The following is a 25142-nucleotide window of genomic DNA, read 5'->3' on the forward strand; positions in this document are numbered from 1 at the left end:
CAAAGGCACTAAAAAAGGCATTGAAAGAGCCTGCTGTTCTTGCCAAGATCACTTGCTGAATGTTACTGGACGACTGGTAAAGATCCTTGAGATAGTGATTGATGCTAAGGAAACAGGGAACGCTATTGATTCATAGATCCTGGTTGGTGGGCTCCGCACACCATTTGTCAGGTGGGCAATGCTAACTATGCCATATCTGCGGAGCACAGGAAATTAATCCTTATAGGCACAGACCCAACATTTTCGGAATTAGCTTCTGCGGAAGCTGGGCCTGTCGCCAATGTCCTCCTATTTGCTGAGTCTTTCATGAAGGACCTGGGCAAATTTGTAAATACTTTTACAACCTTAGACAAAGCCTAATCCCCCATTAAAAGTGCCTTTCATTCCAACTTTTTTGCCCAAGCTTGGGCGTTTCTGAGGGTGCTCGCACGGCCATGCCGTCCTCAGGGTCCTCCAACATGAGTTTGGTGACTGCCGGAACAGCTCCTAGCAGGATTACAGCAGTGGCAGTACCTTTTACCCCTCCAGCTCCCTCAAGGCCAGGTATGGGAGGGGCAGCTCCCGATGTGGATCGCACGATGAAACACAGCTGTGAATTGCAGGTGAGCCTGATTTATACCTCTCAGGTATCACTGGGGGATCAGATCGGTATCATCTCTCACAATTGGGCTCTGATAACTCAGGATGGCTGGGTCCTCTAGACTGTGTGGGGTTATCAGTTAGAATTGTGTGGGACCCTGTCTCAGTGGGTCCCTCCACACCCTCTGTCTTTTTCCATCCCAACCAGGTGGTCACAGTTGAGAAGATTGAGTTTTTGGCCAAATGTGCACTTTTCCTCGTGTCCCAACATCCAAAGAGTTTTTTACAGTACCATCTTCTTGGTTCTCACGCGAGGGGGAGGTCACAGGTTGGTGCTTAAATTCTGAGAATTCAACAACTGAGTTTGTTACTGCCATTTTAAAATATAATATTTATACTCAAAGGACATCCGGTCACAATTGAATCCTGCTATTCTTTTATTCAAAGCAGATTACATACCCTAAATAATTAATTATTGGGTATTGATCAATTATTTGAACGTGTTAAGTTTTACCATCACTTTATACACATTTGAAGTAGTCCAAGATTTTCACATTGTCATACATATATAAAAAATCAATTCATTACACACAATTATTTACAATTTATACATAACCCAATTAAACATTTGACATATTACACAGTAAATTTCTAAAAATCAAAAATCAAATCATAAAGAGTACCCTAGTAACTAATTCAATACAGTCCTAAAAAACAGTTTATTCTTCCAATGTTTAAGGACTGATCTCACAGGGGCAATTATTAATTGATTCAGTATATACAATATTCTAGTTATAGCCCTTTGCGAGTGTAAGAGGTTCATGTGACAGCCGACGCGTTTCCAACCCCGTATACTCTTTTGACGGGATTTTCCTCAGGGCCTTTACCGGGTACCTGTGTGTACATAATTAAGGAACAATTCAATGTGGGACCTTCACTTTACTACTGTTTAAATTATGTCAGTTCTTGGTAAAGTGTTACCTTATTGAAACTTGTGCATAAGAGGTTTCTTATCACTTCGAGCTCTGTAAGGGCGCCTAATTAGTTCTGTAAAAGTAAAGAAACACTCGTTGTTTCTAACTTTGCGTGGGGGACATTTATTATTCAACTGCTTCAGATTTTATCGCATGCGGACTTACTTATTCACTCTTGGTGGCGGATCCTGACATCTATATTATCAAATTATACATTCTCAATTTTCAATTCTCAATTGATACATTGAGATACATTCTCAATTTTCAATTCAATTTTGGTGATGAAATCTGCAGATTTCATCACCAAAATTGAGAATGTATAATTTGATAAAAAACTGTGAACTAATGGTGTCATTTGACGTCACTTCCCTATACACCCAGATTCCCCAAGAAGAAGGCTTAGAAGCCATCGAATTATTTTTGGAACTAGGCCGTAGCCACACCAAGTGCCCACAAAATTCATAATTGAGTTGGCTGGTATAGCATTGAAACGGAACTATTTTCGATTTATGGGCACGTTCTACGTGCAGGTGAAGGGGACCGCCATGGGGTGTCCTTATGCTCCAGAGATGGCGGTCCTCTTCATGGCGCTGTATGAGTAACGGTTCATTTATCAAAACAACCCTTACTGTGAACACATCATTAAGTGGTACCGCTATATAGATGATGTCTGGTGCCATTGGAACGGTACCGAGGAAGATCTGGTCCGTTTCAACGAATGGCTCATCACAAGGCATCCAGACATCAAATTCAGCATCTCGTATAACCGAACACGCTTGACATTTCTAGACGTTGAAGTTTTTCCACAGAATGAAAAGTTGGTCACCATACTTTATCGTAAAAAAATAGACAAAAACACCGTTCTCCACTATCGGAGTTTTCATCCCCAAAGCCTAAAGGCAAATCTACCATACAGCCAATTACTAAGAATACAACATAATTGTTCGAGAAAAGAAGATTATCTGACACATGCAGAAATATTTTGTGAGCAGCTAAGAGCAAGAGGCTATCCTAAAAAAATGTTGAAACATGCCACAAAACGGGCATGGTTTACCCCCAGGGAGGAATTGCTAATTAAAAGAGACAAGAAACCCCTTGAACAACTGGTTTGTGTTTCTAAGTATGGCCCCCACACAAACAAGTTTAAATCAATCATTCTAAACAACTGCCATATGTTGGCCAATCTTGAAACACCGTTCGCCAAACCTTTGTTTGCGCTCTAGAAAAACAAAAGTATTGGACAACAGATAATCAGGGCGGACTTAGGAACCTCTAAAGCCAAAACCGACTTGCGCAAATTATGGAATTTAAGTCCGGTGCAAGGTCACCATAAATGTGGCACCTGCGTATCTTGCGCAAACACCATCGAGGGCAACATCTTTGAACATAATACCATCAAATGGACACATAATGAATTCACAAACTGTAAAAGTAAGAACCTTGTGTATGCCATTATTTGCCCGTGTTCCAAAATCTACATCGGGAAAATCAACCAACAGATAACTCAGAGGCTGGCCCAACATCGCTCCAGAATAAAACAGAAAGTAATGACGGCACCAATGGTCCAACATTTTGTAGACAACAACCACACTGAAAAAGATTTCAGGTGGTCGGTCCTTTCAGGCATTAAAACACCTCCTCGAGGAGGAAATGTGGAAACTTTACTATTGCAGAGAGAAGCATATTTAATATTGAAATATAACTGCGTGAGTGAAGGCCTTAATGAACTGTCTGAAATCTGAAGTAACTGAGCCTATAGTCCTCCGTAATAAAGGCTGAAGACGATAAATAAAGCTTCCTGAAAGACTGTTCATGCATTTGGACTACATGATCCACAATCCCCAAAATCACATGACATATCCTCACTTTTGTAAAAAGTCACATGACCGGCAACTTCAACACTCGAACGACACAGTAGTAGGAGAGTTGGCACTAAGGAGAGAAGGGCTGCGATAAAATTCATGATATAGGTAAGCCTCGAACTCGACAAGAAAATACTCTTGTAACCAAGGGTAAGGAGAATAAGACTAAATAATATGCTTCTAACACAGCAGGGCACGCAGTTAGGCACAACAACCGTGCAGACGAGGCAACGCCTTCAACCAAACAAACGTGCGGTCCCGTTCCCGCAAAGTAAACAACAAGTAAGTTTTGTGTAACAACACATAGAACCAGTTAGAAACCAATAGCATGTATACAATAAGTACAAATTTTTATTTTTTTGACCACCGCAGTAAATGCTGGTAAACTGCCCCAATGATGAAATGGCTTCAATTTGAAAGTTTGGCGGGAACCGTTGTAAAGAAATTTTAAGTAAGTGCCCCGTACTAAGTAATCAAACAATGCTGCACATTGAAGTCTCTCGTTGTAAGAATAGTGAAACATTTCCCCTTCTACCGATTAATAGACTTCGCCGCCTCTCCACGAATTGAATTTCGTACGACAATAACATAGATGTCAGGATCCGCCACCAAGAGTGAATAAGTAAGTCCGCATGCCATAAAATCTGAAGCAGTTGAATAATAAATGTCCCCCAAGCAAAGTTAGAAACAACGAGTGTTTCTTTACTTTTACAGAACTAATTAGGCGCCCTTACAGAGCTCGAAGTGATAAGAAACCTCTTATGCACAAGTTTCAATAAGGTAACGCTTTACCAAGAACTGACATAATTTAAATAGTAGTAAGGTGAAGGTCCCACATTGAATTGTTCCTTAATTATGTACACACAGGTACCCGGTAAAGGCCCTGAGGAAAATCCCGTCAAAAGAGAATACGGGGTTGGAAACGCGTCGGCTGTCACATGAACATGTTACACTCGCAAAGGGCTATAAATAGAATATTGTATATACTGAATCAATTAATAATTGCCCCTGTGAGATCAGTCCTTAAACATTGGAAGAATAAACTGTTTTTAGGACTGTATTGAACTAGTTACTAGGGTACTCTTTCTGATTTGTTTTTTGAAATTTACTGTGTAATATGTCAAATGTTTAATTGGGTTATGTATAAATTGTAAATAATTGATTTTTTATATATATAGGACAATGTGAAAATCTTGGACTACTTCAAATGTGTATAAAGTGATGGTAAAACTTAACACGTTCAAATAATTGATCAATACCCAATAATTAATTATTTAGGGTATGTAATCTGCTTTGAATAAAAGAATAGCAGGATTCAATCGTGACCGGGTGTCCTTTGAGTATAAATATTATTGTATTGTCCTACCCGGTCCAGTATAGGACAAAACCCCTTCACTTTTTAAAATTTTAAAATATAAGGCTTTCACCTCCTCAGAGACCTCCTCAAGGCCTGACCTGAAAGACGCCTATGTCACGATCCCAATTTGTCCTCTTCACGCCAATATCGCCAGTTCCAATGGCAGACCTCCTGGTGCAAATATTCAACTCTGCCTTTTGGTATATCTTCCGCCCCTTGTTGTTTCATCAAGTTAATGAAATCCATGGTGGATTTTTTACGAGCTCGAGGGGTATGTCTCATAATTTATCTTGAAGACCTCATTATTTTCGCCCAGGAGAAAGAGCTCCTCCTGTCACACCTGAAATGACCATATCTCTTCTCCAGCAGTTGGGTTTCCTTCTGAACTCAGAGAAGTCTCAGGTTGATTTATTCACAATTGATAGAGTTCCTGGGCTTCCAGATAGATTCAGTGATGGCACAATTATTATTGCTCCCTCAGAAGGTCAAGGATGACAAGAAGGATTTGAAATTTCTTCTGTCCAAGAAAATGGTATCTCTGAAACAGGTGGCTCGAGACGTGGGGTTGCTTGCATCCTCCAGTCAAGCTATCTTTTCGGGTCCCCTTTATTAACTGGCTGTCTAATGGTTCAAAATCCATCATCTCTGGAAAGGGCTGTACCATTCGATCTTGGTTCCCCTTTCCAGGGTAGAGATGGAATGGTGGCTGACTCACATGGAGGACTGGAATGGCAGGCCGATTTTCGATTCTCAGCGGACACTGTGATAGAGTCAGATGTGAGCAGGTGGGGCTGGGAAGCCCACTGCAGGTTAATCTCTACAGGTGGTTGTTGGTCAGAGGGAGAGCTTCATCTCCATATCTATTGTCTGGAACTCGTGGCGGATTCGTTTGTCATCAGGGCAACAATGTGTATTCGGTCTCTATGTCAACAAATTGGGGGCACCAGATCCCGCATGTTAGCAGAGATTGCAAAAGAATTTTGGCATTTTTGCATGCAGTGCAAGATCTCAGTGATTGCAGAACATCTGTCGAGTCAGTACAGTGCAGTGGCAGACTGGAATTCCAGGTTTCTGAATGATTTTATTTTTAGGAGGTTATATCCCCATCTTTAAGTGGCATCAACATCTATGAGGTCCTTGTCAGCTAGATGTATTTGTGTCTTGTCTGAACGTTCAACCTCCCCAATTCTTCATTTAGAGGCTGGACCCTCTGGCCTTAGCAACTGATCCCTTCCTTTAGAACTGGAGTCTCAGTTTAGTGTTTTTCCTATATTCCTCATGATTCCTCGAGTGGCAGCTCAGGTGAGGCATCAGAGAGTAAATATGATCCTTGTGACTCCTCTACGGCGATCTCAGTCCTTGTTCCCAACTCTGATAGATCTTTCATGCAATCTGCCAGTGCAGATTTCTCTGATGCAGGAACATCTAACTGACCTCTCATAGAACCCACACTTTTTTACAGGGGACTCTTTGTTTGGTGTGGTGTCTTTCAAGAGATGCTGGAGCTTGCAGGGGCTTTCACAGTAGGCTAAAATGTTTGTAGCCCAGTCTTGGTCTTCCAACACCCATAAATGATATGCTTTGGCATGGCTTCGATGGAACAGCTGGTGTGATCCACAAGCTATTGATCTCATGGGGTCAAACTTATCTCAGGTGGAGAACTTCCTTTCTTCTCTGGCAGCGGACGGTATGGCTTATCAATCTGTGAACAATTGTTCTCAGCCATTTCCACCAGTCATAATTCCCTGGTAGTAAACTCATCCGAGACCATCCTTTGGTTGGCAGGGTCAGGCATGACAATCAGATCTCAAAAACCCTGAGACCTCATTATTGTCTTCTGTGGGATGTAAATGTGGTGCTTAGATTCATACAAGACTGACCAGAAAACTCGCTTCGATCACGTAAGCAGTTGGCCTCCAAACTGACTACTCGGTCTCATCTCCTGCCGCAGAGTCTCGGATCTCAAAGCTCTCGACGTTGCAGGTAAAGTGATTACTTCGGAAGGAGTATCTTTCCAAATTTCCAAGCGTACAACAACTTTTTGTAAATGTATTGCCAATCCCAGCTCTCCTGACAATCCACAGTTGTGTGTCGTTCAATGCCTTAAAGCTTACAAGATGTCTACCCAATCGATCAGACGTGATCCTTTGGGGCAACTATTATTACTGATATACGGTCTTGAACAGAAGCTTTGAATTCACTTTCTGGAAAAGATTGTTTCACTCTCTTTAGAAGAGAGAGCTGTTACCTGGTGGTCAATTTCTGTAAATGTGTTCCTTGAGGGTGAGGTTGGTTTCCAAAGTAAATCCAAGTGACTTCCCATTCTGTGAAAATTGGGGTTCAAAGCCATCTAGGTTCAAGTCAGTAAGTCAGGTTTGCACTTTTTATTGCTTGTTGTTCTTGGCAAATAAGAGGAATCAACTCTTGGTTGGGTTGGGTTGGGTTGGGTTGGGCTGAGCTTTAGGTAGGCACTGGACATTCCAGTGTGGATGAGGTGCAGGCCGTGTTTGAGATGTTTGGTGCTTAGGAGACTTTCAACTCGAGTTGTCGGTGAGCAGAGCCCCAAGGGGCTCCATGTAGAGGTTGAAGATGACAGGAGATAGTATGGTACTCTGAGGGACTCTCCATGTGACTGGAACTTCAAGACCTAGAGGCACTAAAGTGAACAAATTGGTGTTAATTTGAAAGGTAGGAGGAAACCCAATAAAATCTATTTTGGAATTTACAGAACCATGAAAACCTGATTGATGTGGCTTTGTAAAAAAAAAATAGAAAAGTAAAACAACACTGCACATATTGCTGCCTTCGTTACCTTACATCAGGTAGGTGTTATGTGGATAGAGCATGGGCGTTCCTGTGCATCCTGTTACTGCGCATCCAATCATGTATTTTGATGCAAACCAATATTTACAAAGACTTGTAAACACAGGTTTGTTCCAAAATCAATCGTCTACCCGAAACTGCTGTACAAGGAGAAATTTGCTTTTTTTCTACTCGTGCATACTGCAGCACACATACTAAGAGGAAATAGCTTCAAAGGATCGATTTTGTGCATAAAAATTACCCTTACCACAACGCAGGCACCCTTGTAAAATGACGCATGGGTGCATGCGTAGGTGCTAGGCAGCCATATGTGCAGCCGTGCTAGGAGAGAACAGACTGCACTGTATCTTTGGTTTTTTTTAACACTCTTTATTGATGACCGCATTGCAACATGTATATCCAAAACATATTCATTCAGATAGTCTTTTTCGTTTTTCTCCCATCTTAACATTCTCAATACCCGTGTACATAGTAGTTTAGTTTTCCATATCCTACATGGTAAAGGAGACTGACAAAGGTTATTTTCAGACTGAGAATGTCTCCAAGCCATCAATGGGCATGCAGAATCACATCCGCATTTCAAAGTAGTTCATATTATATATTCAACTAATGAAATCCCATACCTATCCCGCCTCCCACCCTCCCATCCCCCTCTTGGTCAGTCGTACTATAGCGTCCACGATGATTGCAAGGAATAAGTATATAGGCATCCTCCCAAAGGATACCATGTACAGGGCAGGATCATAACGTCTCTATTTTTCAGGCCGAATGACAGATATTGGACAAGCACTCTGCGTATTACTGAGACGCGGTACCTTGTGTAGGAGATAGATCCAGTGCTTCCAACTCAATCAACATGGCCCCCCAATCCAATGAGATGTGTAGCTTCCTCAGTCCCTGCTCCTCCTCCCTCCGAAGAACTGCGTCCTCCGCCCTTCCCTATTGAAGCACGTCAGTCTGCCAGACCGTAACCGCCAGGCACCTGGGAGATTTCCATCTCATAGTGAGCACCCTGATTGCCAAAATGAGGGCAAGATCCACAAACTTTAGCCGCACCTTCTGAACCTTGGAGCGCCTGTGGAGACCCACCAGGCAGGGTAGGGCTTCATCTGGAACCGGGAGTTGTCACTGTGGCTAAGGAGTGGCGCACCCCATCCTTAATAACCTTGCAGTCGAGGACAAGACCACATCATGTTGATAAAGTTCGCCTCATCTCCCTTACAGCGGGGGCAACAGTGGGGGGAGTCCGGGAACATACGGTGTATCCGTTTCGGTGTAAGGTATGATCTATGTAGTACCATCGCCTGTATGAATTTGAGCCGTGCATTACGCGACACTTTTTTGGGATGCTTAGTATACATTTTCATGTGTGGTCTGTAATCTCCCCACCGAAGTCCGCCTCCCAATGTGCCTTAAGGGAGGTAAGCGTGATTGCTGCATGTGCCCGTACTCCAGTATATAACCAGCGTACCAAATGTCCTCCAGGTCCCATGTTGTATAGAAGATGTACTAGGGTGTGTTGTGGGGGTTCAGTCCTCTGTGGGGCCCAGGTGGCTCTAATGTAGTGCGTTACTGTGGCATGTAAAAGGTAAAGGCGTGGCGGTGCCCCCGTGGCCCGCAAAAAGGAGTCATGGTCTAGCAAAGTGCCATCACCGAAAAAAGCTCCCACCTCGTCTAGCCTGTTGTCCGTCCAGGCCTGTGTTCTAGTCCATGTGAGTCTTCCCTGTGATGTAGGTATGCCTAGTACGGGTATATTCGCGGTGTATGGAGTTGCCGCGTAAAACAAGGCCCTCAACCAACAGAGCAGGGCTGTTCGCAATAGGGGGGGCAATCGTAAGGGATCCGGGCCTTTGGCAATAACAAGGTGTGTAGCTCTCCTCGATCCGCCCTCTGCTGTGTAAACCCAATCTCGTGTAAGTTCCTACCCCCGCAGTCCAGTAGGACAGCCTCTGGAGCTGGCTAGCATGTTAGTAGCCTCGGAAGTCTGGGACTCCCAGGCCACCACTCTGTGTCGACATCTGTAGCTTACGAAGGCTTATCCGTCTCCGACCCGCGCCCCAGATGAGATTAGTCAGTATGATGTTCAGTTTATTAAAAATGGATTGTGGGAGTACCACAGGCAGATTCATGAAGTAGTATAATAGACGAGGCAGCATCACCATCTTTGAGATAGCAATCCGCCCCATTTCTGATAGGGGTAGAGAAGACCAAAACCCCCCACTGGCACGGCGCCCCGTTATTGCCCGCTGGACGTTGCCTTCTATCTGGTCCTCTTGTGATCTCTATACATAGATAACGAGGTATTTAAAGGTGGTGGGGGCCACCGGTAAGGAGTAAGTGCCATATTGTAACTGGTTAATGTGTGGTGTTTGTTGGGAAAAAATAACTGGCCGATTTTTCCGGATTTATGGTCAGTCCCGACAAACGTTCAAAGATAGTGAATATAGGGTTTGCGGATTAATCGTGCCAAATCCTTGATCTTCCCGCTGGCGGGATATGGGGATGGCCCGACGAATGGCGCTCCAGACCTTGGACTGCGATGGGAACAGGAGGCTTTTCGGTATCTGGGTATTCAGGTGGCCCGGACAGACTCGCAGCTGCTGGAACGGAACATGGGCCGGATACTTACCTCCCTGCAGAGTTCGATAACTTTCTGGAATACGTTACCGCTCTCTCTTATGGGTCGGCTCGCTGTTGCAAAAATGGTGATGCTTCCCAGGACACTTTATGTCCTTCAAAATTCACTCTGCCCTATCCCACCGCGAATATTTCGCACCCTTAACACCTTATTGACTTCGCTGCTTTGGGCAGGCCGTCGCAGCCGGGTGGCGTTACACACCCTGGTCCGGAGCTGGGAGGAAGGTGGTCTGGAGGCTCCGAGGTTTGATTTATACTATTATGCAGCACAATTGTCGCCGGTAGCCAGGTGGTTCGCGGATGCGGAGGGGTGGGAGATGCAGCTGCTGGCCGGGAGAGCCACCGGACAGACGCTACAAGTGGCATTGATGAAGGGGAGAGGAGCGGACGCGACTCTTCCTTATGTGGTGCGGCATGCGGCTGTACTCTGGCAGAGATGTGTGGAGCGGGTTCTGCGGCGGGCCCCCTTCCATAGGGAGTTGTCAGTCTGGATACTGGCGCCTATTGTAGCCGTGGAGGAGCATATGTCTTTTCGAGAGTGGAGGTCGGCAGGCTGCGATACCATGGCAGACCTGTTTCTGGGCGATTCGTTTGTCTCCTACGAGGAGGCTGTGGAGGCCTTTGCCCTAGGGGGTGGACAATATTTACATTACCGTGGCCTGCAGGAGGTGGTGAAAGAGATGTGGCCCCAATGTCCAGAGGCGCCTAAGACCTCTTACACCTTGAACATCATCCTCACCTGTGGTAGAGGTCGCAGGTTGATTTCCTGGCTTTACTCCGCACTCCGTCAGGACTCGGAGCCACCTTCCCATCCCGCGTGGAGTGCCTGGGAGACGGACCTGGGGGAGACACTGGATGCCGGGCAGCGTAGGCGTGTAGGGGGTCTCACACGTAAGGTCTCTTGTAACACACGGTTTAAGCTTACACGCTTCAATTTTATGCATCGCACATACTTGACACCGGTATCTCTACAGCTCATTGCGCCAGACAGGGAGGACACTTGCCCTAGGTGCGGTGCTGCGGGAGCGGGGTTTCTCCGCTTGGCCTGGGAGTGCGCCTTGGTGCGGGACTTTTGGACAGAGGTGGTGGGACAGATAGCCGCCGCTACTGGCTTTAGCATAACCTTGACACCGCTCCACTGCTTGCTAGCACTGGTCCCCCGGCCTCGGAGGAGGAAGGTCCCTTATAAACTATTACAGATTATGTTGGTACTGGCACGGCGCAGGGTGGCCATTACCTGGATGGGGCGGAGGGCCCCTGAGTTTTCTGCATGGCTGCGGGATGTCCGGGAGTGGTAGTTGGCAGAAGAGACTCATATGCAATGTACACGTCGAGACGAGAAGTTGCAGGAAGACCTGTTGGCATGGAGAGTGATGTGCACTGCTGGTTTGACCTTGAGTGACTCTGAGGGGAATAGCTCAGAACTGTTCACCTCAGAGGGATCGGGGACTGAAGGGGAGGGGGAGGGAAATGGGGTTGATTGGTCTCAGACTGTCTCGGTGCGCTCGCCGCTGCCTTAAACTCAGTTGCCACGAAAGGATCGTACTGTAAGGACGCTTTTACAAGCCCAAAAGCCTATCTGATGATCAGCGGCGATTTGGTCCCTAATGTGCCTTAATGAGGTTGTCGTACTGTATGCAACAGTTCTGTATGATGCCACAATTGGGGGGGAATGTTTGTCTTTGCCTGCATAACCAAAAAAAAAGTAAAAAAAAAAAAAAAAGATTGTGAATATATTCGGGAGGAGGGGCATTGTCAGCCGTAAGGTGCTGCAAATGCAAGAGTATGTCATCTGCATAGAGAGATATTAGATGGTATACCCCATCGATGCAGATGCCAAGCTGTTCCGCTGATCGTCGAAGAGCCAGGGCCAGGGGTTCCAATGCCAGCACAAACAGCAGGGGGACAGAGGGCACCCCTGTCTCGTGCCTCGATAAATGTTATATTTGTCATAGATATAGCTGCCCGTACGGGGGCCCTAGCCGTAGGAGACGTGTACAATAAACAGACCCATTTTAGGTATGTATCCGGAGACCCAAACCTATGCAACGTAGCAAACATGAAGTCCCATGATAAGGAATCGAATGCCTGTCTAAGGTCTAGTGCGATGCATCCAGCGTGTCGGTGAGCTCTCAGGGTGGCCGCCATTACTCAATGTAGCCGTCTAGTGTTAAGTGAGGTGCTGCGGTTCGGGAGGAAGCTGCACTGATCACTATAGATAAGCGCATTGAGATGCGGTTGTATGCGATTGGCAAGGGCCTTACTTAGTATTTTGTATTCGGTGGCTAACATAGAAAGGGGTCTATAATTTGACATCTCCAAGCCGTCCCGTCCCGGCTTGGGTATAGACAGGACCAGCGCCTGCATCATGGAATCTGGCAGACGGCCCATCTCCAGAGCCATCTTGTAGACAGGTTACAGTGTAGGCCCTAAGGACTCCGCATAGGCAAGATAAAACTCAACAGGGAGCCCGTCCATACCTGGCGTCTTGTTGCGATTTAGACCTTTAATCGCAGTACGAATCTCCTGTTGGGTAAAGGACCGTCTATGTCTTTCTGCACTTCCTCCGATAGTACCGGGAAGGGGAGGTCTCGGAAGAAGTCGGCAATCAAAGAGCTGTCCACCAAGGAGGGGGCGGTGCATAGAGTGTCTCCAAGTGATCATGGAAGGCGGTATTAATTTCAGCTTGTGTGTGGACTAAGTGCCCGGCCAGGGTGCGGATGCTGGATATGATTGGTGGGTCGAGTATATCTCTAGTAAACAAAGAGACCAGAAGTTAATAAACCTGTCTTTGTATCAACATTTAATACTGCCTCCCAACAAATAAGACGGACGCTACTTAAAAATTGGAAGATTCTGAACTCTGGCAGTTTGGTTGTAGAAAAACCTCTCTTCTCATACAGACAGAGTCAACATCTCAAAGATTTATTGATTCACACCAGACCCCGGGCACCTCGCACACAGGGTAGGATGGCTACTATCACTGGCTTGCCGCCAGTGGTTGGTCACTTCCGCTGTGGCTCATGTAGTGTTTGTCATCTCACTACTGACACCAAGTGTATTGATCTGGGTCTATCTACTCACTGGGAACAGAGAGCACATACTAATTGTAACTTGCAGGGAGTGATCAACTTGATCACGTGCACATGTCCCAAACAGTATGTAGGCATGATGAGGAGGAAGGTGAAGACCCGCATAACGGAATATCGCAGCACGATTAGATGTGGCAGGTCTAATACTAAGCTGACTACACATTTTGCTGATGCAGGTCATACCTCAGAGGATTTGAGATGGACGGTCTTAGAAAAACCATGCTTGGGGTCTCAGGAGGCGGATGACAACAGAGCCCTGTTTTTGAGAGAACAGAAATGGGTTTTCCGCCTCAAAAGCCATATATGTGGCCTAAATGGTTACATACCCTGTCACGCATTGAGTAGGTTACCTTCACAAGCTTTATATATCCTGGGAACACACATATACCAGGCCACCACCAACTATGCAGGGACATCAGTTTGTGATACTGTGCACTGATCTGTATGTTGAATAAATAAATATTTTCTTAGTCCCTCTTTTATGCTGGGCCAGTGGTGCACTCTATGTGGAAGATTAATTGTATTACACCTTACCCCGAGTTATTTCTGAGATTTTGACCATGGTACACATATTAAGGGATGCCTTCTACCAATGCACCATTTATAATGTATAATATATTTCATCTTCTGCTGGAATATCGAGTGGTAGCAAGTGTATGTCCTTAAATCAGAGTGGACGCTGTTTAATCTATTATAGTATACATTTGTGCTATGTGGCTAATTGTACTGCTCCGCTACACTTGGTAGATGGATGGGTATAGATAAGCCTTCTCCCGTGATTAACCTGCCTCCTAATATTTGATTCTATTCAAGAATAGGATTGCTGCTAATTCTTCATTCATGGGAGTCTTTAATTATCACGTCTGATTCCGTTGAATTTTTTAAGGCAAACTGAGTTTTTAAGGCAAATACTGAACGCATTATCAGCGGGCATTACCATTAACATCAGAAGTCCGCAATGTATAAACTACAATTTCCAGGTGCCACAGCCTGTGACCGTCGCCGTGACGTAGGTGCGCCTGCGACGGTTTGCAGGCTGATTGCTATTGGTAACCAGCTTAAAATGGAGGCATCGGCGTTCCACAGACACCTCTGCGGCGCCACAGGAACGGGCACGAGAGGCGCTGCAGACTTCACCGGAACAGTAAGATACATACGGGGAGTAGAATGCTTGAACAGTTGGCCGGGATAGTTTAGCGTAAGAGGTAACTGGTTGGAGGAAGGGAACCCTCTGGATACTTGGGGGCTAGTACTCCATATTGCCTTTGCTTTTTTGTTCAGGAGGGGCACACAGGGGGAGATATTGGGACCAGTTGGAATGTTTCTGTGTGCACAGTTATTCTCCATCTAATATGTGCACCGGATGTATCCCCCCCTTTTTTGTTTAAAATATTTTATTGAACAAGAGCAGAGAATATGGTAGCAAACAGTCATGAGTTACAATTTTGCCAAGAACAAGTACATTACAGCAGTACACCACAATCACGAGTACAAGGGGGGATTGGGTCTTGTCAATCTCACGTCTACTGAGGGGGAAGTACACAGTTCCCCTCTATAAACATTCCATGGTCCCCATTTCTTATCCCAAACACCAGGACAGCCCCATATCTTATAGACCGTTTTCTCGGACAACATGCACACATCCATAGCGGCCACCCACCTAATCAGGAGCGGTGTAGATGGTGAGCCCCACTGCATAGCTATTTCACGTTTCAGTAAAAGAAAACCCAGAGCCGCCCATTGTTGTTCCATTGCAGTGAGGTCTGTGGGGTCCCATACATTGAGGAGTTCACATTTGGGGGTCAAAGGGACAGGTTTTCCCAGTGCATCAGTAATTTTTTGAGTGGCACGTTTCCAGAGGTCTTGAATCACTGGGCATTCCCACAGTATGTGGTAGAAGGTACCAGTCTGACCACAGTTACGGAGACAGAGATCAGAAGAGCGTCTACCAATTCTGGCCAGAAGAGGAGCAGACATGTATGTTCTCTGCAATATCTTAAGTTGTATGAGTCTGAATCTGTGGCAGATAGCCGACTCGCGCGGGGACATCAATGCCGCCTGCCACTCGGCTTCATCCAAGATTCCAATGTCGTTCTGCCATTTATCTCGTAAAAGGTGGAAAGAGTTCGGCATGTTATTACACAATTTACGGTAGGTGTGGGATATTGCTTTGGCCTGAAGAGGTTCCGACAGGAGTCTGTCTTCGAGGGGCGAGGAGTGTGGGAGAGAAGGGAGGTCTGGGACGCCGATAAGTATAGCATGTTTAATTTGGAGGTAACGGAAAGCCTCAGAGTGGGCCAAGTCATGCGCCTTTTGGAGCTCTTCAAATGTCAGCAATTTGCCCTTGCGAATCATGTCGCCCAAGGTGGAAATGCCAATTGTGTCCCATTTATCGAAGCCACGATAGTGACATAGAGTACCAAGCTTATATGAAGTCCAGAGTGGGGTGGACAGTGTGAGGGTGTCTGTCCATCCAAGTCGCTTGTTCGCACGGTGCCAGATCGTTATTGTGTGGGACATTGGGCCTATATACCGAGCACGGGAGTGTTTGCCATAGAGGGCCTCAAGGTAACCCCCACTGCCAGTCTGGCACCTCTCTAGGTGATCAGCAGGGTTCGTGGGTGAACCGTAGATCCACGAGTTAGTGGCAACCAATTGAGTAGCTCAGTAGTAAAGACAAACATTGGGAAGGGCGATACCTCCATCGTACCACCCCTGTGTAAGTGAAATGAGAGCAATGCGGGGAGAACCGCCGTACCATAAGAGGAGGCGAAGGTCTCCTTCGAGCAAATTGAAATAGGAGTCGGCAATGGGAAATGGACAATTTTGTAGGGCATACAGAAATCGAGGGAGTGCAAGCATTTTAAATAGGGCCGCTCTACCTGGGAGAGAGAGAGGGAGTGTTCGCCAATGAGAAATATCGTTATGAAATCTTTGGAGTGGGCCTTTTAGGTTGCGGTCATGGAACAGTTTGGGGTCAGGAGTGACAAAAATTCCCAGATACTTAAATCCGTCCCGGGCGATTTCGATTGAATAGCCTCGCGGGAGGGGAAGAGGTGGGCCGTGTAAAACATACAATATAGATTTGTACCAATTAATGGAGAAGCCCGAGTACTTGCCAAAGTTAGTGATAACATGTAGCAAGCTGTTAAGGGAGGACTTAGGGGAGGAGACGTAGACGAGGATGTCGTCCGCGTACAGCGAGACCTTGTCGATCGTCTCGGCATTCCAACGGAGGCCGCGGATGGAATTGTCAGTTCTGATCCAATGAGCTAGAGGTTCAAGGGTAAGTGCGAACAATAAAGGGGATAGAGGGCACCCCTGTCTTGTTCCTCTGTGTAAGGGAAATCGTCTGGACGTGTGTCCATTAACATAGTCCTGACCCCAGAGATCAGTGTACAGTAGTCTAATCCACTGAATGAATTTGGGACCAAAGCCATAGCGGGGTAGCACCTCAAAGAGGTACGACCATTCGATAGAATCAAAGGCAAGCGTGGCGTCAAGGGAGAGAATGGCTGCGTCTTCCCGGAGATGCGGTATCCTGCTCATAACATTGTGGACCCGTCGGAGGTTAAGCGCTGTGTTGCGGCCTGGCAGGAAGCCCGACTGATCCTCGTGTATCAAGGCAGGGAGAACTGTCATAAGTCTGGTAGCAAGGAGTTTTGCTAGGACTAGGACTTTCACTTCGGCATTGATGAGAGAGATTGGGCGGTAGGAGCTGCAGTCATTAGTCGGTTTGTTGGGCTTACGAATGACTACTATTGATGCTAATGGTAGGCAACCGGCATCACGGCTCTCCTCAAACATTGCTTTGAGGTGGGGAAGGATCTCGCCTGCCATGCCCTTCAGGAACTCGATAGGGACACCGTTGGGGCCCATAGCCTTACCCGATTGGACAGCGAACAAGGCATTGCCAACTTCCTCCGCCGTAAGGTCCGCCTCCAATTCCTGTATCTTGGACTCAGAGAGAGTGGGAAGTCTCATCTCGGCCAGGAGTGATTTTGATTCTGCAGCGCCATAGTGAGCTCTGGCTGTGTAGACACCTTCTAGGTGGGTGGCAAAGGCCTCTGCTATATCACCTGGGTCCATGACGGTAGAGTGATGTGGTAGGGTCAGCTCAGTGATCCAGCGAGACCCCAGTTCGCGTTTCTCAAGCCATGCTAGCATTTTACCCGCCCTGTCCCCCAGTTCGGAAATGCGATGACGGGTCTTTAAGAGCTTGGCTTGCGCCTTCTCGAGGGCTAATGCTTTGTATTCTAGTTGTGTCGTGCGGAGGCGGGTCGCCAATTCATCTGTGGGGCTTGCATTGTGGAGGGATTACAGGTTGGTCAAGTCTGCTTCTACCTGAGACAGGTATTCACTTTGTTTGCGGGTATAACCAGTTTTTAAAGCTAGCGCCTTACCCTTAAGTACTGCCTTGTATGCCTCCCATATAGTTGTGGACGACTTCACAGAGCCCACGTTTTCCGCGAAGTAGTATTCAGTATGCTCTAGCAGGCAGTCCTTTATGTCAGGGATTTTTAGGAGCCAGGGCGTTATGATGATAGGGCCACGTGTCCTCTGGCGGTAGTGTGTGAATTTTACAGTGAGTGGGGAGTGGTCGGAAATTCCCCTGGGGAGCCCCTCCGGTTGGCGAAAAAACTCGAGATCAGTAGTAGGAGAGAACAGGTAGTCTATACGGGAGCTGCTGTTGTGGGCATTGGAGTAGTGTGTATAGTAAGGAGTAGCCGGTGGGACAGGCGCCATAGGTCTTCGAGCCCCATTGTCTGCGTGAAGTCAAATAGGTCGGAGCCCGGCTTGTGTGAGGTGCGCTGGGGGTGCCAATCTTGGGCATCATTCATCGTCATATTGAAATCGCCCCCAATAAGCAAGGGTCCCTGTGGGAGATCTAAAATTATGCGCTGTAGGGCCTGCATATCATCTGTGCCTAAGGTCGGAGGGATGTAGACCGAAACGACATACAAAGGCTTGCCTTCCCAAGTGGCCTCCAATACAGCGATTTTGCACATGTCAGCGCCACATTTCTCCGAACCAGGATTCCGGTCCCTCTGGATCCAGAGGTAAAGCCTGCGTGTATGAGTAATTTATATCCTCCACGGTGTAGTGCCTGGCACGCGTTGCCCATTAAGTGTGTTTCCTGGAGGAGAACCAGGTCAGGAGCGTGGCGTTTGAGATATTGCATGACTAACCCTCTTTTTATTCTGCTGCCTAGGCCGTTAACGTTCCATGTCATGATGGAGAGGGACGTCGTCAGTGGGGGCGTCATGGTGGCTTAAAGAACAGGGATCGTGTACGGATCAGTGGTTTTTGGGGCATCGAATATGATTTGTAGGAAATGACGGCTGAGGAGGGGCCTGTGATGAAGTATCTAAAAGGCCCAAAGTAGCCATATAATGAGCAATGGTCGTTGTGTAGAAGCATATTGTGTCGTGCAGTGAGGCTCGTGTCCGAGAAATCGCAATAGTTGTCGTGCGGGGGGGTGTTTCGCTGTGTAACATGCTCGATGGTCAGAAATCCTCTGCAGTGTATGAACAGAAATAAAAACAGAAACCATACCAGTTTCATCAACTCCCCAACAACTTCCGTCCCTCCCACACCCTCCCCCCTACCCTTTCCCCCCCCTCCAGCCCCCCTCCCTGCCCCCCTGCCCGCGGACTTGAAACTATCCACTCCCCAACTAGGCAGAGTGCCTGTCGTGGAGAGCCATGGGTGCCCCCGCTAACCAATGACAGGATAAGATTGTCTAGTGCGGTGAGAAACAACTTAAATCAGTGATAGCATTCACATAGTAGAAATTATTAACTAGTAGGCCCCACTCCGATGGCTCCATCCATATCAGTTCAGGCAAGGTATAGTGTCAATGAGGCGCCTCACCCCCCCTGCAAAGGTACCAGGTAGGTAAGTCTGTCATACCCCAGAGTAGGCTGTTAGGACAGTATTGTTTACAAATTACAGGAGAACAATAGATGAAGCAACACGTATAAGCATGAAAGACCAGCAAAAGGATATATAGGAGTCCAGTCACGTTGCAGAATACAAGGAGGACTGCTATTCGGAGTGCAGGGTCAACGAGATACAGAGTACGGTGTAGAGCAGCGATCTGGAGGAACATCCTGAAGGCCGAAACTGCGAAGAAGTCACTTCCGTAGAGGCAGGATAATCCCCCCCTTTTTTGAACACATGTTGTGTTCTTTGGAGCTCCTCCAGCCTGGCGCCATTTCGGGTTTAATCTGTCAAACTCGGTGAGTGATGGTGCTTTATGATATGGGGCAACTGTTGCAGGCCTAGATATGGACTAATGCCGTATGCCGTATTTGGTCTGTTTTAATGTGGAAAACACATGAATTATGGCAACAGCACAGTATATATTTATGAAACACGTCTATTTTATTTTTAATGTGAGCCATATTGTGGCAAAGGGGGCCCTTATGATTAAATATGATGCCAATGGGGGGACTTAAAACGTCTAGTTTGTGTTACAATATCTATATGGAGGGTATGAAGATTTGAAATACAAGTCTATTAACAATGACAAGATGTGTTAATTTATACTGTTAGAATTGTTTTATATCTCTCCACAGTATTTGTATTCCATGATGGCGGGATTTCCTCCAAATGGTTCTGATCAATTTGATCATTCTTACCTCTTTAGCGCCTGAATAAGGTAAGGGGCTAGACAAGACTGGGACTGATAGATGTCCTGAAGAAGACCGACGTGACCTGTTGAATGTGGGCACTATAATGTGGACGAAACATGTTGACTATCGCAGTTTAAGGAGGGGTGTTGTAGGATCCTGATTTCCTTCATTAAGACTTCCATCATTTATTCTGTTTTAATCCTGACCTTGGAACCTATGAATAAAGGCTTGTCAGGTATCCATGAGCCAGTTTTAACAGCACTATTTTGACTGCACTTAGTTATATCACTTAACCCAGTCTTGGGCAAACACTTCTTTTTGTGAACACTGTTTGTCACATTTGTGTTTGTCTCCGTCATTGTGTTTTGTGTTTCCCCCTCCCTATGCTCTGCCCTGTGCGTGGCTACGCCAGGGCGTTTTGTAATCAGACCCAATGATGAAGCATGTCACACACATTTGTGTGTGAGTAAGGGCAGTTTTTCAAAACACATAATTGTGCCACTGATTGTTTATTTTTCACTTGAGGTGAGTTCCTCTCCACCCCTTTGTGTGTACATGTGATACTAGGGGGTTCGGGGTGGTAGGGTTGTGTTTGACCCTCTCCCCTTTTCTGTGAAGGATGATCGGGTCTCTAACCATGCGGGCAAGCAGTGTACCGGATCTGTCCGCTTCTGTGTGTTTACACTGGAGAAATGCTTTGTAGTCTATTGTTCGCAATGTCTCCAAAGTCTCCGCGTGGTCTATGTCGGTAGGTTGTAACATCTCTCGCTTGTCAGGGTCTAACACTGCCTCCCTCTCCTGTACATGTAGCCTGTTCTCGATGTCCTGCGGTCGTTAGTGTGTCTCTTGCCTGGGCGCAAACAACTATCCGATCGCCGCCCCTCTGATCACTACCTTCAGCGCGTCCCATTCAATCAGGTGAGATGTCGCAGTGTTCCAGTTTTCGGCCAGGTAATTGGTAATAGTGTTTAGAGTATTGTGCTAATGGGGGCGTCCTCGAGTAGGTGTGGGTGTAGCTTACAGGTAGGCACTGGAGTGGGTACCATGCTCCATCAAAGTGTGAGCTCTAGGGGGCTATGGTCGGAAAAGGTCTTGGCCAGATATGTAGACCTGTCGACCTTCGCAATAACCAAGCTCGAACAGAGGCACCGATCGATTCTGGTTTGAAGGCTGTGCACCGGGGAGTAAAAGGAATATACTTTATGAGTCGGGTACAGGCAGCGCCTCGCATTTGAGTGTGTCCACCCACTTGCCCATGTAGTGAATTGGTCCGCTAGCTTGTCAGCGGTTGTACCGTGTAGAGGGGGATGTGATCTGTCCAAGCCAGTGTCCAGTACTGCTTTCCAATCCCCTCCCAGCACCCAGGGGATCCCGACCCAGTCCACCAAGACCCCACTCAGCTTACTCAGAAAACGGTCTTGATCAAAGTTAGGGGCATAAATATATCCGAGGATCACCAGGGAGCCGTCAAGAGTGCCCTTCACTAGTATGTACCGTCCCTGGTCATCCACCCGGCGTTCAAGTTCAACAAATGGAACCCCATGACGTACCCAGATAGTCGCCCCTCTAGCGAAGGTGGAATAATTAGTGGAGTAAATAGTACCTCTCCACTTTTTCCTCATTTTCTGCGTTTTGGCATCAGTCAGGTGAGACTCCTGAAGGAATGCCACTTGTGTTTACGTCTGAGGAGGAATGCATGTATGCGATGTCTTGTCTGTATTGCTCCCAGGCCCCTCACGTTCCATGTGAGCAGGTTGTACGACTCTATTGTGTTAGCAGTCCCTGTCATGTTCCCATGTGGAAGTGGAGCTCCTCTCTATGTGGTGCCAGCAGAACAGTACTGACCAGGAGTCCACTTTCCCCAACAGGTTGAACAAAACTTGGCACAACGCCTAAACTGCGCTGTGCCCAACAATGGTGTACAAATGGTTCAGAACAAATAACGGTGCATATGCCATTAGGGAGGTAGCCAACCTTATGTCCAAACATGGTCCTAGAATGGCCTGAGACCCAATGGCTCAACGGTACCCTGTCTCCCGGGGGGAAGTATACTTCGGGGTGGGTGGGATGATAGCAACAACATGATCAAGTACAACATTAAACACCTCAGAGTCCCCCAGCAGGTAGCGTGTTTCCTAGATATCACATGGCGCTGTAAATACAGTAGTATAACTTACGACTAGTGCCCCGCACATCAACAGCTGTACATAAGAGTGTAACAGTTCACACATGGAGCTATACCATTGAAAGGATACAGTAGTCTCTCTGGTGCCAGGAGTATTCTCACTGTAATGGCAAAGTCCACAGTAGTAGTCCCAAGTGTCGGTCACCCGGCTGCCCTCTTCGCATGTCAATTAGGTCATCAGCTGCTCTCGGTGTGATGGTGGGTAAGAGAATGACACTATGCTCGGAATCCGAATGTAGAGTACTGTAGCGAATTTGTTCGAATCTTCCCGGAAGGAGCCGGCCCCTGCCAGCGCCCCCTCCTAGTCCCTCCGCTGCTGTTCTCGCCCCGGTTAGTGCTCTGGGATCTTCTAGAAGACCGCTTCGGGAGTGCGTCCGAGTCCTGTGTGGAGACTCCCGGGTGGCTTGTTTGACTAGATCCGATGCCCATGACCTCCATCCATTCCTCCACGTCCGCCGGGCTTTCGAAGAAGTGAGTCTTCTTGTCGTGTATTACCTTCAGTCGGGCGGGATATAGGAGGGCGTATTTGAGTTGTGCGGTCTGTAGCTTCTTCTTTACCACCTGGTAGGAGGACCTCTGTCTCTGCACCATCACTGTGTAGTCTGGGTATAGAGAGACACGGTGGGTTTCGTACTGAATTAGCGTCTTTTCTGTAGCCTTCTGCAATAATATGTCACGGTCGCTATAATTGAGAATTGTCACGATCAAAGGGCATGGGGGCCCGTCTGTATTCTATGTGCTCTTTCCACGTAGAAGTAGGGGAGAGTCCCTCCTGAGTTACATGCTCCTTGAACCAGGTTTCCATGAAGTCAGCCGCTCTGCTCCCCTCACAGCGTCGATTTCTGCCCTCAGCATCCTCCATCCGGTCCATGAGCGTAGTTACTTGTTGTTGGTGTTGCTGTAGGGAGGAAGAATGTTCCGTCACCGTAGGGGTGAGGTCCGCAAGGGATTGACCGTGCTCCTTAACCGTGTCCGCCAGTTTGGCATGGTCCGCCTTCAGCAGAGTCAGTACCGTAGTGAGCGTGCCCATCTGCAGCTCTATTGCGGCTATGGAGTCCCGGATCTGCTGTAGGATGAGATCCAGTTTGTCCGGCGTTCCCCCTGCGTGGTCGCTCAGGTTCGCCCTAGGCGAAGGGGTCCGGCTAGTCTGGCCCGACATGATGGGAGGGGGGTCGCTTCCCTGTTGTCCGTCCGTTGTCTTCGCCCGGGTCCTACCCATTGCCTGATGTCGCCACCAGCCCACACTGTGGGGTGTCCCCGCAGTTGGTTTTAGAAGGGTGCTAGTCCCGCTCCAGGATTGATAGCGTGTAACAACGTACTCCGGGTGGGCTCCAATGGGGGTGGGGGTTCCATGCGTATTTTGGGTCCCAGCAGAACAATGGAGTGCAGCGCCAGTGGGTAGTAGCGCCCTCAGCAGCGTGGCAAGGTGCTGTGTCTCATGGGTGCCAATGAATCACCACCTTCTCTCTCCCCCCTCTTCACAGGGCTTCTCTCACCCCGCCCATGCCTCTGACTGTAAACACCAGCCTGTTCTCCGAGGCCCAGTGAGTGACTCCCAATCCTCCTCACCTCGTGGATGGGGTCTCCGGCATATGCACCTCTCAGGGTGGGCCATGGGGCACAGGGGAGGTGCCAGCCAGCCAGTACAGGGGCCTCCAAGCCGCAGATGGGTCCAGGGCGAGTTCCGCAACACAGGGCAGCTAGGCAGTCGTGCCCCCCGCAAGCCCCACTCCATCGCAAAGTTCGTCCCCACTACTGTACCGATAGCAGGTACAGGCCCGGGGACTTAAATTGTCTTAAAGCGCCAGCACTCGCACTCCTCGCTGGTCCACTCTCTAAGGCAGCTCCCGGCTTCTGTCAGCGGCGCAGGATAGGTAGGCCTCAGATAGCGCCGGCCTCCCAGGGCATTCCACAGCGCCGATCGGGCCTCCACACCTCCACCGGGGTCTCAGGCCGTCCACACCAACAACCCCGACCAGATGCAGCCGTGTGGACGGCGTAGGAACAGCGATTTCCCCCCCCGGGTGGGTCCGGAGCTCTATCGAGCCACGACTGCCATAGCCGTCCGATAGCCACGCCCCCCACTGTATCTTTGTTCATATGGTGCAGTTTCTGTCTCTCCCTTATATGCAACACAGTGCAGCAACTTCACGTGCTGTGCTGCGTTTCATTAAATGCTAGTAAATAAGCTCCTATGTATTTATAATCAAGTGAAGTATTGTTTTGTTCAATTGGAAATCCACATCAACTTTGTTTTACTATGTCCAGATTGGAGCTCACATGCAGCGATGAAAGATCTTCACTGCTACAAATCAAATTTATACCTGAAAAGTCAGGTCCAAGTGGGCAAAATAATTATCATCATAGCATCAAATATAAGTCCCTGATGATTATCTGAAGCAGGTCCCTCGCTTATGTATTCAGCAGCTGATCAATCTGAAAATTGTCATATCTGTAAACCTGAGAGGAAAATGCATAGAGTGAATTCAAACATGCATATTTGTTGGTATGTAAAGGTAGACAGAAAAGCAGCAATTATTTATGTTGAACCTATTATATTCAGTCATAGCCCAAATGAACTGATAATTCATAGCTCATGTTTAAATAATTAGGTTTGCAAGTATCCAACCTAATTAGGTCTCAGAATTCTGACTGGCTCAAAATTAACACTACACATTCCCACCTTAGATTTTATTTAGTTTGCAAAACGCTACAAAATCTTGCATGAATTTCTCATAACTTTTTTGAAAGTCAAAGAATTGTCTAACACCTTGATAACTTAAGGCAATTTTGGTGTAAAGTTGCTGATGCCCGTGTAGCCTAGAAATGTGCCAAAAAAGGTTGTGCTCTTTCTGTGCTCTGCCACTCTCCTTGACCTTATGATACAAACAACCCCAGATATGTCTGCGTGAATTGCATCCTCATGGACATTAAACACACATCTCTGGGTGGGCATACTCCACATTTTGACAACTTTTGACCTCTGTTATATTCT

The 25142-nt window shown here is 47.2% G+C and overlaps 1 protein-coding gene across 3 annotated transcripts in view; it reads left to right on the forward strand.

Moving 5' to 3' along the window:
• Nucleotides 1–25142, forward strand: part of LOC144791723 (disintegrin and metalloproteinase domain-containing protein 9-like) — a 2314109-nt gene that overhangs the window by 2143992 nt on the left and 144975 nt on the right. The window contains exon 20 of one of the 3 annotated variants that reach the window (XM_078666489.1): nucleotides 19906–20039. The exons of the other annotated variants lie outside the window; for them this stretch is intronic. The gene's annotated coding sequence lies outside the window, so the exon portion shown is untranslated. Of the gene's footprint in view, nucleotides 1–19905; nucleotides 20040–25142 lie in introns of those variants that run through there. 3 annotated transcript variants of the gene reach the window in all.

Source organism: Lissotriton helveticus, chromosome 11 (genome assembly GCF_964261635.1).
Source record: "Lissotriton helveticus chromosome 11, aLisHel1.1, whole genome shotgun sequence".
NCBI classification, from domain to species: Eukaryota; Metazoa; Chordata; class Amphibia; order Caudata; family Salamandridae; genus Lissotriton; species Lissotriton helveticus.